The sequence below is a fragment of the Ambystoma mexicanum genome, chromosome 10 (genome assembly GCF_040938575.1).
Source record: "Ambystoma mexicanum isolate Mex_15411 chromosome 10, UKY_AmexF1_1, whole genome shotgun sequence".
In the NCBI taxonomy this organism is placed as follows: domain Eukaryota; kingdom Metazoa; phylum Chordata; class Amphibia; order Caudata; family Ambystomatidae; genus Ambystoma; species Ambystoma mexicanum.
The window spans coordinates 1626914506-1626931567 of NC_090932.1; the positions used below are offsets into that span (position 1 = coordinate 1626914506).

Genomic DNA, 17062 nt, shown 5'->3' on the forward strand with positions numbered 1-17062 from the left:
GGATACTGTTGACAGCACCCATCTGTCTGATGTGATCCCTTCCCAAGCCTGGGTGAAGTTTGAAATGCGTCCCCCTACTGGGGTTGCATGAGAAGGGACCCTGAACTGAGCGTCACTGCTTTGGTGGAGGCGTGCCGCCTCCCTTGCTGGGGCTGCCTCTGCCTTTACCACGACCTCTCCTATTACCTCTGCCGTAACCCTGGGTAGACTGTTGGTTGTTGTTCCACTGTGTACCCTGCCCCTGGGAATAGTTAGATCCTCTCTGGGAATTTTGGCCGCGTGGGCGATGAAAATTACTATTCCCTCTCTGGTTAGGGGGTTTATTGGTTAACTGGCCAAGGGATTTGAGTGTCTCGTATTCGTCCTTGGCATTTTTCAGTGCGTCTTCGACCGCCTTACCAAACAACAGATTGTTTCCACCGGTTTCCACCTGTTTGTCCAACAATGATGCCTGGGTTTCTGCTTTAAAACCAGACTGCTGTAACCACGCATGTCTCTTGATAACAGTGCCCTCCGCTATCAATCTGCCTGCGTTGTCCGCGGCGTCGAAGGTTGCTTTCAAAATGCAACCAGACACGGCTCTACCCTCTGCAGAAATCCGAGCTAATTGTCCCTTTAACGGTTCAGGAGCAGAGGCTATGAGTGCCGCGACTTCTTCCCACTGATGGCAGTTGTAGCTGGCCAACAGGGTGGTGGAGTTAGCAATCCTTGCTTGATAGGCGGACATTGAGGCTACCTTCCTGCCGAAACCGTATAGTTTTTTGCTCTCCTTGTCGGGAGGAGCTTCTGACGAAGACAAGGGTGTCCCAGCCCTCTTATGAGTGTTGGTGACAACTAGGGAGTCTGGCTTCAGATGTCCTCTTATATAGAGAGGGTCAGACTGTGCCGCCCTGAAAAGTTTTTCAACCCTGGGATTGACTGCTCTGGTGAGGTTTGGGTTCACCAGAGACTGATCTATTCTCCGCTGAATGGATTTAAGGATAGGGATGGTCTGGGCAACAGGCCTCCTTTCTCCCACTAACTCTTCAGCGAAGTCCCTTTCCTCCTGTACACCGTGGGTGTCAATGTGGAAATGTTCTGCTGCGCGAGCGAGAACCTCATTTAGGAGGGGATGGTTATCGACCAGGGAATTGGTAACCGGGGCTTCGTTCTCTACCGGGGAATCTACTCTGTATGTTTCCGGGTCATCCTCTTCTTCTTCCTGGTCCTCATCATCCCCATAGTAGCCCGTCCCGGTTTGCTCTTCTATCATACCAAATTCTTGGTATGACAAAAGGAAGCCTCTCCTTGATACCGTGAGTATGGTCTTGCGTAAGGTTGTACCTCGAAGGGTTCTGACCTCATCGGAGTTTCAAACCGGGCCTTTTCACTTGGGGGGATAGGATCAGTAGAGCCCGAGGGTGTGGCCCCTTGTGGATCATACGAGAGGAACTGTTCTGGATTTTTATCATAAAAATCAGCCAAAGAAGACATTCTTGACATGACCCTATTTATGTCTTCACTGGACCATTTTTTGGAACTGGGAATGACTCTCTCAGCAAGTCTATGGGATTTATCTTGAGTAGCTTTGCTGGTTGTGGACCTATCAGCAGACCTGGGCCTGTCTGTCTGTTTAGGGGGGGTGGAGTGTTTCACAGGTGTGGAAGAATGTACAGGTAGTTTCTTCTGCTGTTTTCCCCCCTCCCCATGCGTAGAAAAATGTTTTCCCTGTCCCTTAGTGGCTCCGGAGTTTTTCGACGCCTGGCGTCGAGGATCGGGAGAGGTGTCCCTCTCCTTCGAGCGTGGGGCCTCGCTGGCTTTAATTGCGGGCTCCGACTCCTGGAGCGCGGCCTGGGGGTGGAAGTCGTCTTCGTCTTCCAACGATCGAACTTCTGTTAGCCTAGGGAGCGAGGCTCTCTTGGCAAGAGTGGATGATTGCCTGGAGTCATGCAGCGATCTTGATCGAGAGCGCCCAGAGGACACCGAATCGGACCGTTCTGTCTGTGCCTCTTTCCGAGAACTCGACGTCGTCGAGTCTCGGTTGGACTTAGTGTGTTTAGTGTGTGTAGTATGTGAAGCGCTTGTGTCGCCGGGGGTCTTCCCCATAGCCGCCCTGCCGGACGACCTTCCGAGGTCGGGGACCTGGGCTTGGCTGTGTTTCGACGCCGTAATGCCCTCGCCGTTCGAAAGTACGGCATCGCTGCCATCGCTGAAGGCGCCCTCCGCTGCCATGGACGCCTGCCTGGCGTGGTAGGCCCAACGCTTCGTCGAACGGTCCTTAAGTGTCTTAGGTTTAAACCTACTACACGCTCTGCAGTTCGCTTCGGGGTGGTCCCTCGGCAAGCAGAGATTGCACGTGGCGTGCCTGTCGACCCAAGGGTATTTGCGATTGCACTTGGGACAGAATTGAAAAGGGGTACCCTCCATACGCACCTTGAGGCAGCGGGCTGTTAAGTGTAGGAAATGTATAAGGTGTACCTATATACCAAGAGTGTAGAGTATGTACCATCCCCCACTCTCCCTACTTGCAGGGCCGAGGCCAGCGGCCTACCAGGCCCGGGCCGTGGCCAGCGGCCTTCCGAGGCCCAAATCCATCGTGCAGCAGCCGACGGTCGATTTCTTCTCCAGCCGGCGTCGAGTGTCGACGTTCGACGTTGGGTTGGGGAAGGATGTCAATAGATAATTATTTTAAATTTTAGCAAAAGTATGGCTAAGGCCAGAGGACTCCGCAAAATGCTTCCGACCAGTATGGCGGAAAAAAACAATCTGAGGATCCTAGACGCGTGAGGGATCTTGGGTACAGTGGACGTCACACTAGGGATAGTATTACTGGCACGCCCTGTGTCGACGCCCATTTTCGAGTTTCGAAAAACAAACTGTAATACTCCGCAGCTTCCACTAGATGTTGGCCTATGCACAGCATGTTATCTAAGCAGATTCCACAATCCTCAGAAATATATATATATATATATATATATATATATATATATATATATATATATATATATATATATATAATAGCATTTCTGATGATTGTATCTGCTTAGATTCACATGCTGTGCATATAGTCCAACATCTAGTGGAAATCTCAGAGTATTGCATCTTTTTTGTTTCTAACATCCAAAGGGGACGTCGACATGGGCATGACTAACACTATGCCCAACATGACGCGTAGTGTACCCAAAATCCCTCATGCGTCGAGGTCCCTCTAGTTGTGTTTTTTCTGCCGTGAGGGAGCCTTATGACTAACGTGAGTGAGTACAGATAGAGAGTAAGTAGTAAGATGTCTATGTTCCTTCTACTCCAAGCGGGGAGGCAGGGAGGGCGCATGTGAATCTAAGCAGATACAATCATCAGAAATGCTATTACGTTAAGTAATGCATGTCTTCTGATACTTGTGAATCTGCTTAGAATCACATGCTGTGCAAAGACTAGCGAGCAGTACCCAGAATTGGTGGTGGGATGTGAGAAGGAACAGTAGTATAGAGACGTCTTAGTACCACTTGTCCCACCTGAGAATCAGACCTAGAGTGAGTATCTAGGGAGCAGTGTTTTGTAAAGGTGTGTACAGAACTCCAGGTTGCCTCTTTTCAATTGGACCCAAGGGGAACACTTGCAATTAATGCTATCGAAGCCCCAGTGCCCTGAGTAGAGTGTGCTCTAGGCTTGAAGGGCAGGTCTCTCTTGACAAGCGTGTAACAGAGTGTGATGCATTTTACAATCCACTTTGAGATGGCTGATTTAGAGACAGGATCCCCTTCTCTACCAGCTGCCACTGGAATGAAAAACAGGTTTGTTTTCCTTAGTGGTTTTGTCTTTTCCAGATAATCAATGAGTGCCCTGCGCACATCCAGTGTGTGAAGGCTTCTTTCCCCCACGTTAGTGGGGTTCTGGAAGAAGGTGGGTAATTGTATTGACTGGTTCATATGGAACTCAAATGAAATGTAGGCACAAACCGTGGGTGAGTGCGCAACACCACCTTGTCCTTGTGAATTTTGACAAATGGGTCTAGAACTGAAAGGGCCTGTAGTTCACCAACTCTTCCTATTGAAGTGACTGCCACAAGGAAGGCGGTCTTGTAAGTGAGTGCTTCGAGGCTAGCCCTATGCATCGGTTCAAAGGGAGATCCCATCAGTCTAGTTAGTTCCATCTGGGAGCTGGGTTTGAAATAGGGGGATAAAGTCTTTTAACCCCTTCCATAAAAGCCTTGATCAGTAGGATCTTCCACCCCAATACCTTTTTCTGGGACGTGGTATAGGCTGAAAGTGCAGCTAAGTGGACCTTCAGGGAATTAAAAACCAGACCTCAGTCAAGAAGGTGAGTCAGGTATAAGACAATACGAGTAGGGGGGCAGTCAATGGGATTGATGCTCTTGGAATTGCACCAGATTTCCATTCATTGGCATAGCAATGTCTGGTGTTAGGCTTTCTTGCTTCTCTAAGTATGTCCATGCATATCTGAGGCAGCTGAAGATGCACGAACTCTATGACTTCAGGAGCCAGGCCGCTAAATTGAGAGTTTGCGAGCATGAATGGAGTGTTTCCCCTTTGTCTTGTGAAAGCATGTTGTAAGGGCAAGGTAGCTTCATCAGAGGAGAGATTGACATCACCATCAGATGGGAGAACCAAGGTTGGCAGGTCCACATTGGGGGCACCAGAATCATTGTGACTGGTTCCTGGTGCATCTTGTGCACTATCTTGTTGAGTAGGGGAGTCGGGGGGTGGGGGTGGCGCATAGACAAATTTCCCTGACCATGTTAACCAGAGACCGTTCCCCTTGGAGCAATTCTGGGGGTACCTGGAGGCATAATCTGGGCATTGTGCATTCTCCAGAGTTGCGAACAAGTCGATCTCTGGGTACGCCATTCTGTGAAGATGTTGGAGATGATGTCTTCGTGTAATCACCATTCGTACTCTGTGTGTAGTGGGAAGTCTCTGCTGAGCATATCTGCCAGAAGATAGAGTTCCACTGGAACGTGTTGAGACAGGAGGAACATCTTGTGTTTGAGAGCCCACTTCCATATGCTTTGAGACAGTTTGGATAGCCCTGGGGAGTGTGTGCCCCCCTGTTTGTTCAGGTAGTACATGGCCGTGGTACTGTCCATGAGGACTAGTACTGTTTTCCCCTGTAGTTGTGTTTGGAAAGCCTTCAGGGCTTTGAACACTGCTAAAAACGCCAGCAGGTGTATGTGGTTGGATGCTACTGCTGCAGACCAAACGTTGTGCGCCGTGTGATGAAGGAGGTGAGCCTCCCACCCCGTGAGAGATGCGTCCTCGGTGAGAGTGCTTCTACTGTGGGGGTGGTGAAGGTCTTCCCCTGTAAAAGGTTTCATCTCGACCACCACTGCAGAGAGAGAACGAGGACTGCCGAGACAACCACTAGATTGTTCCATTGTCCGCTGGCCTGACACCATTGGCTGTTGAGCCTAACTTGTATAGGGCGCATGCGCAATCGTGCGGGTGGCACTAAGTAAATGTAGGAGGCCATCATCCCTAACAGTCGCATGGCTTGGTGTATAGTCACCTCGTGTTTGGCTACATAGTGAGGGTTCTGGAACAGCATGTTTTGAACCCTCTCATTGGAGGGGAAGACAAGGCCATCTTCAGTCCGTATTAGAGCCCCTAGGAATTGTTGACTTGGCTGGGGTTTAGGCTGGACTTTTTCTCATCGATTGAGAAACCCAGACTGAAGAGTAGATGTACTGTCTTCTGGGTGTTTGATCGGCTTGTTCCGTACCAATCCCATGTTATTAGCCAGTCGTCGCGGTAAGAAAAGACTGGAATGGACTGCCTGCCCAGGTGAGCCACTACTACAGCCAGCACCTTTGTAAATACTCTTGGGGCTCAAGCAATGCCGAGGGGAGGGACCTTGAACAGATAGTGTTTGGCCTACTTTCTGTGCACTGGCAAAATTGAAATATGAAAGTTTACATCTTTCATGTCCAATCCTGCCAGGTAATCCCCGTGTTAGTAGAGGGATTAGTTCCTGCAATGTTGTCATTCTGAACTTTTGAGGCTTGAAAAATGTGTTCACTGGTCGCAAGTCTAGCACATGGCGCATGGTGAGATCCTTTTTGGGTAGAAGCAAGTACACTGAATAAATACCCTTGTTTACCTGTAGAATGGGGAGGACTTCTATTGACTTCTATCGCACTTCTATAGCACACACTTCTGCACTGATCACATAGAGAGGGACATGGATAAGATCAAATTCCTAGGATTAGAAAGAGTTGAAATTCCTGAAAGAGGAGGAAACATAGAACTCCTTTTGAGAAGAAAAGAATCAGAATGGATTTGTCTTATGGATATTTGCTCAACAGGACTGAACTCGGAGCATGAGATAGCGTATTATTGACTCTAAATAGGGCTGAACGATGAGAAAGGGTAATCCCTAGAACTGTATAGTATGGGTTAAATTTGAACTCTAGGTTGTATGATAAAAATTGTAAAATGCAATAAAAATGCAATGTATTAACATCTCTGTTTCTGTTGTAATCAAGAAAACATATGTATTCTTGTGATCCACAAAAAAAAAAGAAATGCAGAAGTTAGAAATATTGACTACATTAAAACTCGCAGGTAAAGAATAGATCTTTAGAAAAAGTGAGTGTTCAGTATCAAAATACTAAAAATAGAAGAACGTTTCTATCCGTAAGTAAGAATAAAAGCTATACATTGATAAAGAGCGTAAAACACGAGTATAGAGCGGGTTCTAAAATGGCTGTGATATGGAAACAAACATAGATGTCATCACGTATAGCAATGCAATGACATCACATTCTGGGATAGAGGAACAAAACGAGTGTAAAACATATAGTGCGGCATTGAAAATGGCGGCATTACGTATAGCAACGCGATGACGTCACTCATGCCACATATATATAAGGAAGCTCTAAAAGTGAAAAAATACAGCGTGAGAAGGAGGCTGTATAGGACAATCGTATCCAAGGAAAATGCCCATCAAGGTAAGAGAAGGGAATACTCTTTGAAATCAATGTCTGTGCTCTGGACAGTTAAGTTAATACATGCTAAGAAGTCTTTATTAGTACTAGCATCTGGGTGTTTGACTTTCCAAGCACGCCCAATAGAAAGAGACTATTAGTTAGTAGTAGCCTTCCTCAGCATCAGCACTTGGGCTTTTGATTATCTGAGCACACTCAATGGGAGGAACAATGTATTAACAAGTAAAGGGGAACTCTGAGCAAAGATAAAGCTAGAAATGAAGTGCAATAGACTTAATTAACTTAATAAGTAGTAATCTTTATAAAAAGCTTCAGCATCCCACCTTAGAATAAAAATAAACGAAGGATCGAATATTGAATGCAGTAGTGCATGAAAAGAAATGGTACACAACATGTCTGTCTATTTATTCATAGGCATTAGAAACCCTTCGAAACATAAGAAAGCAGGAAGTCTTAAGAGGGAGGAAAGAAAGTGGCACATAGGGGTAAGTATTATCAATTAACAGATTACCTACAAATGAATCTAAGAATATGGAAAAAGTTGTAAATATAAATGTTATATGCACATTGATAATTTTGAAAACATTGCTTTCCCAGCAAGATTCTCTTCTGAAGAACTATGGCAATCATTCCATGGGGAAACCTGTGTTGAGAGAAGAAAATGATTTGGGAATATCTTTATGTGGACAATTGTTGAATGGAATAAGAATCAATGAAGGAATACATTAATTTGTAGAAAACATTAAAAATTACAAATAAAAATCAATGAAGGAACAATTGATTTGCAAAACATATGTATAATTGAATATAACAAATGGATGTGGAAACAAACAATGAATATATCATTGACTTCTAGAAAGTACATTCACAAAAAAACTTGAAGTATTGGAAAGGGAAGCAGGAAATAAAATACAAAGAAAAAAAGAAAGACTGTATTTGTCTAATAGAAAATGGATCAGTGAAAACAATTAAACTATAATATCTACATTTGGCGCACTACAGCAGGGCCCAGATTGGATAAAAGTATAACGCGCTTAATACCCAGAGGCTTCTAAGCGCAGATCTGGGGACTGAACCTGCATTGTTGCCCCGGAGCTATCCTCCCGAGACTGAGAAATGCACTATTTGCAACAGATTTTACCAAAACACCACCCTTTGGGTGCTACACAAACAGTCTGTCAGGATAGGAAAGAATTGCCATTAGTGAATTTGGGCCTTTTAATTGGTGCTCAAAAGAGCCACAAGGTGACATGTAGCGTATTACAAAACACCTAAATAAATACTGGATGATTAGGAGACCCACACCTGCCTATTGATGTCATCACAGGTTCTTCAGCTTTAACTCAATGGTTTCAAACCTGAGCTAATGACCACTGTGTTTCCATGTTCCTTTTGCAATTCTCTGGGGATGTCTGTGCATTGTTTTTTTTTTTTTTTACTGTCTGTGCATTGGGGACTGTCAGATGTCATATCTATTTTATTTCACAGACAGGTGGTAGTACTGCTAAACCTACACTTTTGTGTCAGTGTGCACACAAACACTAACAACAAACAAAAAACAGACGTTAACAACCAGCGGTTGGCCCTAAATTCGGGTCCTCTGTTATCTTATGAGTACTGCTAGAACCCCAGAAATCCACACAGAGCCAAAACGCATCTGCCTTACCTCCCTTCGTACAAATAATGTGCCCTGGGTGTGGGAGTGACATACATGCAAGACACACATGATGCCAATGTATGTCTGCAAATGCCAGGCCATTCCCCACCTCGGGGGACGCCTCTAGGGCTGCTGCTCGCCTTCGAACAGGGCCATTCATTCCCCTTGAAAGAATTCTGGGGTTTTCCTCTGGTGGCACGGCTTGAAAAACAAGCAGCCGACAACGTGTCTCTTGATCAGAGACAGAGAGACCGAAACAGAGTGAGGGAGAGTGGGAGAGAGAGAGAAAGCGAGCTAATGAGAGCGCTAGATTGGCACATGATACTTAATTTGATTTATTTAATCCTTTTTTTATAATGCGCCTAATACCGTACCCGAGTTTGGTTTCTAAGTGAGGATCGGGGGTTCAAACCTATGTTGCTGTGCTGGGATTCGAGCCTGTTCACCTCCGTTCACAGACACGCATAGGCACATTATGTTAATTGACATGGGTGTAGGGGCATCTGCTACTGGCGGGGTCTTGTAGTGTTGGCGGCTTACACAGAGGTTGTTCCCCAGAGCCTGGGTGTGGGGTGAAATCTGGCCTATAAGCATCTCCTAGGTGCTTAAGAATCAAAACCACAGTCTGTCCCGAGCACTCACAGTCTATGGATGTTCTGCCTTCCGGGTACATAAACATAAGGGACTCTCTGACCCCCACCCCATCCCTCCCGGTCACCCCAAAGTCATGGTCACCGTCAGCCCGTTTCACTCGCCACACACCTGTGCAGCCCTGGAGCCAGGAGGGCGAAACCTTCCTGTGAGGCGACACCTCCAGTCGCCTCACCTGAGATGCTATTTGCAAGCTCGGATATGGCCTCTGCACACAGAACGCACACTGAGACAGCACACATTAGGACTCCGGTTGGTATGTAAAAAACAAGCATGCAAAGGAGCGGTCTGTGTTATTTTTAGCCGCAATCCCACACGACTGGCTGCGACTGGATTGGGCATCTTTCAAGCGAGACAGATATTGGGGTGCAAACTGAATCCCCTCTTGCCCCCCCCAGCTCACTCTCCAAAGTCCAGATCTTTCTAAGGCTAGAAAGAGGGAGAGCTTTCATCTCCCATCTCCCTTTCATCAACCGCAAAAAAAAAGAGCAGGGGCTTCCAGCTTCCCACCCTCTGGAACAAAGTGCCCCCACTCCACTTGCGGGCTGAACCCACCTTCCACCTGTTCAGAAAAAAACTCAAAACTCACCTCTTCAACTTATGTCATTGTACATTCCTGTGCCATCCGTCCTCGCCTTAACCAGTGCCTGGATGCAGAAATAAATAAATAAATAAACACAAATGCTCTAGAGAACAGAAAGAGGCGCAAAACGCAAAACTATATGTGCTCATTGCCAGAGACAGCCTGATGGTGTTTTCGTTTTTTTTAATTACTACTTTGGGGTGTACAGAAAGTTGGCTTCAAACAAGTATTCGGACACATTCCAGATGAAAATGTGCAAATAATAAATAATTTGATCACTTTGCATGTGACACAACAGTGTCTGGGCCGGATGCATGGAAATGGCTATAACAAGTGTAAGTGAACACAATACCGTTAAGATGGGCAACAATCAACATCTGTTATCTGTCAATAGAGCCAAGATGCCCATCCGGGGGTGAACAAATCCAACTGTTGTGCTATAAGCAGGTTCTCCCCGGCTCCTCCAGAACAATCAGAGAACCACATCGACACCCTTGCTCCCGCCTTGGCTGATTTCTGCAATCACTCCTTTGCCACTGGAACGGTGCCCTCCCCCTCAAGCACTCTCTTGTGCACCCACTTCTAAAGAAGCCCTCGGCCGATCCGTCCTCTCCGGCTAACTATCGCCTGATCACCAGTCTCGGGAGGATAGCTCAGGGGCAACGTGCTCACCTTGGAAGCAAGACTTCACGGAGCATCACAGGTTTGATTCCCAGGTCCACGCTTAGAAACCTCTGGGTATTAAGCGCGTTATAAATAACCTATTATATCATATCACTGCTTTCCTGGGCAAACTCTTAGAAAAGCTGGCCATCTCCCAGCTTAATCTACACACTGGATCTGTTGGTTACCTCCATTATCACCAGTCTGGCTCCAGAGCTCCCAAAGCACAAAAACTGCTCTCATGAACACCTTTGAAGACTTGCTCTCCAATCTTGACTCTAATCTCCCTTCTGTCTGCATTCTCCTTGATCTAGCCTCTGCTTTTGACACGGTCAACAATGCCATCCTGCTCAATCATCTCCGGGACAACCTTGGTATTACTGATCAGGCCCTGGCCTGGTTGACCTCCTTACTCACCGACCAACGTCCGAGGTCCAACTGGGGTCTTTCCTCTCTTCTATCTCTCTCTATACTTGTGGTGTTCCCCAGGGGTCTAACCTCTCTCCCTGGCACTTCAACCACTACCTGCCACATCTTGCCCACTGCATCGCTAGTTTCTGCTCCATTTTTCAATGTTATGGAGATGAAACTCAGCTTTCTTTCAGGCTCCCCTCAGCCACCTCTGCTTCTTCTCTCATACCAGCCAGTCTGGTCGCAATTCAGGAATGGTGCGCTGCCAATTATCTCTGCCTTAATGCCAGTAAGACGGAGATCCTTCTCATTGGAACACCCGCTCCCTCCTTTCATGTCTCTCTCTGGCTGCCGACTCTGGGCCCTCTTCCTGCTCCTTCTTGTGAGGCTAAGAACCTTGGTGTCATCTTCGACTCCACACCCTCTCCTTCGCTCCTCCCGTCTCTGATGTCTCTAAGAGGTCAAACTATCAGCTGAACCTCCTCAGAGGTATTCTTCCTTTTCTCACTTTCCCCCATAAGCTCACTTTCTCCAGAGCTCTGGTCCCCTCTAGGCTGGACTAGTGCAACAGCCTCTGTCTAAATCTTCATGCCTCTACTCTTCGATCTTTACAACTTATACAGAACAGGACTGCGAGACTTGTCCTTGGCCTCATGCCCACGGATCATATCTCTCCAGCTCTGAAATCTCTTCACTGGCTCCCTGTGGCTGCAGGGATCAACTTCAAGACCCTCTGCATCATCCACAAGGCTTTCAGGGGCCTGGGACCGCTCCACCTCCAACTTTCTCTTCCAAAACATCTTCCTTCTCAAGCTCTCCGCTCATCCACCTCCAACTCTCTGAGGGTCAGATGCTTCTCCAGGCAGCAAGGTGAGGGCAGAGCTATATCCTCGGCTGGGGCCTCCCTCTGGAACAGCCTTCCTGCCTCTCTCAAACTTGAGCAGAACCACCTCTGTTCCGGAAGCAACTCAAGACCTTCCTTTTCGCTTCAGCTTTCTCTCTTCCGCTCCCCTGCTGATGCACCAGACTGCTCTGTGCACTGGTCACCTGGTCACTCTCTGAACTCAGGCCCAGGCTCCTGCATGTCCAGTTACCCTCGCACTCCCTCTGGGCTCCTCAGCACTTAAGGGTCTGTATCTGCAACCGTACAGTCCCTTCTCTCTGCACTTATGAGCCACCCGCTGGCTGCACTTGTGAGTTAACTGCACTTCCCCCTTCCCCTCCCCCTGGCACTTCTCCCCTGCCCTCTTCCCTGCACTTGCACAATCTGAATGACACATGGTCTAGTAAGATCATTGTCCTCCCTTTGTTCCCCTCCCTTGCCGTCGCGCCTAGAAACACTTGTGTACAGGCGCGTTATAAATGCCATATCATTTCGGATCGTGAGTGCTTCACTGGAGTATACTAGTATACACAGAGTCTGCACGTTTCAATCCCACAGTTTAGGCGATAATGTACCTGCTGCGGTGATCCTTCTGCAACCGTCAGGCCTAACATTACAAAGCAAAATAGCTCAGTGGCATAGTGTGCCTGCTGCGGAGATGTTAGTGCAGCCTTCTGATACAAGGTTAAATTGTCTGCCAGACCGACTCAAACTTTTCCCCCTTTGCTTGTTGCGAAATGAGTACCTTGGGAGCTCAGCCTATTGAAATGGCAAGGCGGGTGAAAGAAGCCGATATGTTGTGGGGAGTGCGAGAGCTCACTGAAGTCTGTGGAGAGGTATGAGGTGAGGTTTACCGTGAGTGTGAACTGCGCCCATGGCGGGTGGCCCCAGCCTTACGCGGGGGAGTTGAGAGATGTCACAGCATCTCTGTGGTGGCGCAAGAAGGACCGATGACTGCACTTCACGGGATATCCGTTTTCCAGCGATGGACCGCAATGCATTCTGGTAATTGAAGTTACTATCCTCATCAATTGAACACATTTTATTTTTGCACAGGATATCAATGATTTGTGAAAGGAATTGCCAGCGCGGGAAAAGTACGTCCCAGCGAAATGCTGTTTGCGTCTGGGGGTAGTAGGTCGCCGCAGTAATCTCGGTGGGGGTGGGGCTCGCTAAACTGTGCCCATCCACAACTAAGTCAAATAAACACTCTGGAAAAGGGCAACGGCAGACAAAGAAACGTGTGCGTCCAAGTTAGTTATTCCCAGTGAGGACGATCCTTGACGCTCTGTGTGAATTGGGTGGGGGGCATCAGGGGGTGGGTGGACAACCTGCCGTGCCCTAAGCGCCTTAACCCGGCTTTATACCACTCTGCCCCAGGCCCTGACCTTTAAAGGCATTTAAAGGGCCCAGCTGCCCATCAGGGCACGATCTCCACGTGTTAAAGGGATGATGGCCCCAGCGGGACAGGCTGCTACTTTAATCCAGTCGCTCGCCCTTCTGTTCCGTTCAGGGGACAGTGTGAGGCCAGATGTCTCATAAATGAGAGAGGGGGCGGCCGCTAAGGCTTTTAATGACCCTGCTTGGCCTTTTACCAGCCACTGTGCTGACAACGTGGCGCGTCTCGGCAACTTCATTGTTCCCTCGTTAATATTGCGCAACGCGTTGCAGCAGTGCCGCGGATCTCGAGTTGCCCAACATCGGCTCTTACAACAAGGACACCCAGGCCCGTCTTACACGTTCCATTCCGGTTCTTGCCTCCTTCCATCTTAAATGATAATGGTGGGTTATGTATATATAACTTTCGCCAAAGCGCTTTACAGGGAACACATTTACCTGCAATATCAGCCACCCCAAGTTGGTACTCATGTATCGACCTCGGAACGATCAGCACACCACACACAGATCGCAGCAGTGAGCGCTCAACCTGCTGAGCTATCGTACCGGCTAGGCAGTGGTGCAAGTTCCAGACACAAAGGAAACCGGTTGGTGACGAGATACTTAAAACTCAGGGTGACCACATAGATACCACTTTTTCAATCGGGCCATTTAATTGAATGGGCCATGCATTTTGGGGGTTGTTATGTTATGTTACTTGGCATTTATATAGCGCCTCACGTATCATTGGTATGATCTCAAAGCGCTGGTAGGTTGAACACCCTTGGGAATCATAGTTCAAGTCAGTAGAAAGAGAGAGAGAGAGAGAGAGAGACATAAGGTGCGTGGGTGCACCGGATATGTGTGCAGCCGGTGTGGCAGTTGCATGATAGCTGCTTCTTAGCGGTAGGTGTGGTGGTTGGGAGGTCAGGTATATGTGTTCATTCTGGTGGGATGACACCCAGACTGATTTGTGGCTGCGTTGGGCCTGAGGAGACACTTAGGCTAGCCGGTATGTGCTCAGCTAGCTGTGTTTAATTAGGATGATGGGCAGTATGTGGCAGGTGTTGGTATGAGAACAGCTAGGCCGAATGTATCATAGTATCGCTGTGTTCTAGATGAGTGTTGGTGTACAGGAGAGAGTAAGCGTGGTAGTGTGATATGGTGGTTATCAGTAAGGCGCTTGAGATCGAGTACTTCATCTGTACCGTCTGTACTATCTGTTTTATTTACTCTGTCCGTTCTTTCCACTTCGTCGGTTCATCCATTTCGTCTGTTCATCCATCCATTTAATCTATTAGATCATCCATCATTCCATCCACTCAGCCCATCGTCCACGTAGTCTACTACATCCATTTCATCCTTCCCATCCGTTTAGTGTGTTCTATCCGCTTCATCCTTCCTATTCATTCGATCAGTTCTGTGTGTTTCACCTCTTCCATCAGTTCGATCTACTCCATCCGTCCATCCGCTCAGTCTCAGCAGTGCCTGAAGTGGGATAGCAAAATAATGGCAACGCAGAGCGGCGTTTCTTCTTCTTCTTGCTGACAGATTGTATCCATCAGCAGTGATTTTTGTATCCCGAGGCTTGAGCCTCATTACTCCATCCTCTCGAGTTGAGTGTATAGTCATGGGTTGGGTTTCTTCATGGTCTGTGTGGACTTGGCACAGTAGGGCTGGCTTCACAGGGTGTTCGCCGTGATGGGCCATGGGTAGCGGTCGAAAGGGTTTGCTGTGCTGGCAGTGAGTCTTCTGGTCAGAGGGTTCGGGTTCTGATCCAGTCCTTGGCAGAAGTTCTAACTCAGCTTCGCTAGATGTTCGTCTAACATCTCGATGTCCAGGTCTCTGTGAAGGTCTGCTATCCTTGTGAAGATTGGAGCTCCAGACGATATCTGCAGGGCCTTGTTCTGGACTATCTGGAGACTCTACCGGTGTCGCTCATGGCAGGTCATCCATGCTGGGGAGGCATACGTCAGGGTAGGTCTGATGATCGCCTTGCAGACGTTGATCTTTGTCTGGAGGGGCATGGACTTGGTCTTCAGGAGTGGGTACAGCGCCTTCGTCTTTCAAGTTGCCTTCTGCTGGCTTCCCCAGTTGAGTTTGCTATCCAGGGTCACAGCACAGAGGTCTCAAGAAATTGTTATTGAGGGGGTTGGACTAAACGTGCAAATGAGGAGGTGTGGCTGCAGGGAGCTGCAGCCAACCCCCAAGTCGCAGGTTTCCATACACCATTGAGACAGTCCATATGCAACCAGCTATGTGTTAATAACCTGATGGTTCCAAACCCAGTTAGACAGCTCAGGGGGTGTTCCTTTTGCCGTAGTGCTCCGCAAGTAACCTCCAGGTCATAGGTTCCACATAGAGCTCAATTAGGGTAAAAAGCCACACTTGCCTACATTTGCAAAAGAAAAACCGAAAGGATGATGTCATTGGATGCCCTGCCCCCTTTCCCTGTGACTCCGCCCACCTGTATTTATAAAACAAAATTCAGCATGACATGACGGCAATCTAAGCGAGATTTAATCTCATCTACTCATACCTCGATGTGATTGGCTACTATCGGTCTGTGTGGGCAGAGTTACTGGAAGGCCCGGAAATCCCAGAGACTCCGCATTCTTCCCCGTAGACGAGCCTAAAAACCCAGAGTCTCCGGGGATAAACCAAGAGACTAGGCAGGTATGTACAAAGCAGACAGAAATTAACTTCCGTCTTCCAAGCTTCCCCCAAGTTGGCAAACCAGAAATCATGCAACAAGCACCAAGACGTTGCGACAAGATTTGCAACATGCCCTATTGGACGGCAGACCACAGCCCCCACTGAGGTACCGTTTGCTAAACCGGGCCCCCAAATGAGACAGAAACTGTGCAACTCCCTGCTGTTGCCTGCGTTTGGCAAAGCTGTATACACTAATGTGCTCGCCTGGGTAATGCAGAGTGAGCGCAATGCTGGTCGGTGCGTTGAGTGAGTGCTCCGAGAGTGTCAGTTGGGAAGAGAGCTGGCTGGTGTGGATACAGGAGGGGAACCCGGGGTGCATCTGTTTATAAAAATAAACGTGCAGTTTCTACCTCTTTCCAGGGTAAATATCTAACATTAATCATTGAAGTAGAAAGTTTGCAGTCTATGATGTGGTATAATGGAAAATGTAACCAAATTTAGCAAAACAGAACTTTATTTAAATATGTTAGACAACAATGTAAAATTCAATGCATACAGTTTATCAAAAAGACGACAGTCAAGATATTAATGAAAAAATAATAATAATAGGAAAACAATTTAACACAACTGCTCTGTTATGTCCTAAAGAGGTGATGTTCTGGAGCAGAGACTAAGACTATTCTAGGCGGAGTAACTCTTCTGCATAGAGTTTTTGAAATCATTGCAACCTCCTTGGGGAACTAATGGTAGTGGTAGTGAGTAGTTTCTTCCTGTGCTACTTCGTACACTCCTGTTCCAGACACAGCCCTGGAGCTGTGGGTCAAAGCGAGAGACAAGGTTCCATGTGTCCGTTTTCTATGTTTGAAGTGTTTGCACCAGGTAGAGGGAGGTTTTTATTTCCGTTGACTGGCGCTAAGTTAATACATTAAAAAAAGATCCACTTTTTGGGCTGAAAAATCAGAAGTCTCTGCCTAGGGCATTATGGTCCCTAACCTCTAACTCTCGGTCAGGAACAGGTCACTCCTGCTCTACGATTTCTCGCCCCCCCTCACCACTTTTCCCCCTGCTTCTTCCACTCCCAACTATTCCACCTTCCCTGCTCCCTTTCGCCTCTTTTGCCGTAGCGCTTTTAAATGGCACAAAGGCGGTCTTAGGCGCTATTCAAGAAGCCTACATACATACAGCTATAGACATTGGCTTTGATCACTCACACAGGGGCCAGGGGCAATATACAGGTGCTAT

At 47.6% G+C, this 17062-nt stretch overlaps 1 protein-coding gene across 2 annotated transcripts in view; it reads right to left on the reverse strand.

Moving 5' to 3' along the window:
* ZDHHC8 (zinc finger DHHC-type palmitoyltransferase 8) overlaps nt 1–17062 on the reverse strand; it is a 346441-nt gene that overhangs the window by 192526 nt on the left and 136853 nt on the right. The window contains exon 1 of one of the 2 annotated variants that reach the window (XM_069620017.1): nt 9838–9857. The exons of the other annotated variant lie outside the window; for it this stretch is intronic. The gene's annotated coding sequence lies outside the window, so the exon portion shown is untranslated. Of the gene's footprint in view, nt 1–9837; nt 9858–17062 lie in introns of those variants that run through there. 2 annotated transcript variants of the gene reach the window in all.